This window comes from Montipora capricornis, chromosome 12 (assembly GCF_036669925.1).
Source record: "Montipora capricornis isolate CH-2021 chromosome 12, ASM3666992v2, whole genome shotgun sequence".
Taxonomy (NCBI): domain Eukaryota; kingdom Metazoa; phylum Cnidaria; class Anthozoa; order Scleractinia; family Acroporidae; genus Montipora; species Montipora capricornis.
In genome coordinates, this window is record NC_090894.1 from 36,867,438 (window position 1) to 36,868,990 (window position 1,553).

A 1,553-nucleotide genomic window follows, 5' to 3' on the forward strand; every position below is an offset into this window, starting at 1 on the left:
TTATCTGTATAAGAGAGGTGTCTGTACTGATTCTTTCGAAAACCAGACTGGCGAGGATGTTTTCAGTTTGATAACTGTATAAGGAATCATGCACATGTCTTTCGATACCTTTAGAAAGGACAGGTAGCACAGATATTGGTCGAAAATTGTGAACATCACGTGAGTCACCATTCTTATACAGAGGAGAAACTTTAGCTGTCTTCCAAAGACTTGGAAATGATCCACTAGAAAAGGAAAAGTTAATCAACCTCGCAACAACAGGAGCTATAACAGGTGCCGCTATACGCATGCAACAGCTGAGAATTCGAACTTATTTTATCAATGCCAGCAGCTTTGCGCGGACTTAACTTTTGTAACATAGTAAGCACCTGCGCACTGGTGTTGGATGGAATGACATTAGATGTATCAGGACGAGAATGATTTGAATAGATTTGATCTAAACAAGTACCGCTAACTGGACGAGTCACCTCATTAACTAGCTGCGTGAAATCCATACCGTGAACCGCTTTAATTAAACGATGTTTATCAAAGCTCTTCTTATTTCTTCCGTTAATATTCACATCGCCTAAAAATACTGTCTCCTTATGACCAAGTACACACGTTCCAAATTTGCCTCCACAGATAAATCATCAGCTTTGGTGTATGAGGGTGGGGGGTAAATACAACCAATCAATAAAGATCGTTTCGATTTAAACGGACAAACTTCGAGCCAAATGACTTCAACTTTTTGATTTTCAAATCAGTTCTACGTATAACATTCAGGTTATCGTTTCATGATATAAGCCATGAAACCGCCATGACACTTCACGTTTTGTTTTTAAAGGGAACCACCACTTAAAAAAAAAAAAAACTTTAAATCACTGGAAATAACTGTTAAAGTCAAGTCAATCTAAAATATTTTCAAAGAAAGCGTTTGTATCCGAAAGAGATAAGTTTAGAATCGCCTATTTTTGTTTTCAAATTTCGTGGGCGCCGCCATCTTGAATAATTATGACGTGTTACGGTTGCCCTATTGATATTAGACAAAAGCTCTTAGTGTCAGAACAATAGGCAACCGTTACACGTCACAATTATTCAAGATGGTGGCACCCGCGAAATGTGAAAGTGAAAATAAGCGATTTCAAATTAACTTTTCCTGATATAAACACCTTTTAAAAAGCAAATTTCGAACAAATTTGTTTGTAAACATAATTTTCTTCGGTTTAAGTTTATTCTTTAGTAAGAGTGGAGGTTCCCTTTAAGAATTTGTATTTACCAAGGCCGAGATATAACTGATATATATCAGGGATCGGCGAACGTTGGGGTCATGTTTTAGAGATTTCAGGGGACTTGCCTCTAGCGCGAAGATACGGAGAGTCTGGGAAAGTTTGAGTTTGCAGGCACAATGCTTTTGAGAGATGTCAGCAATTTTTGTTTTGATAACGAGATATATTTTTAAAATCTTAATGCGTTCCTCGGAGAAAGATACATAGCCATGTGTCGCATACACGAGAGAGTTTCCCCGTTTCTATCTCAGCACGTATAGAGGTCTTCATCACTTTTGCCCGTAAGAT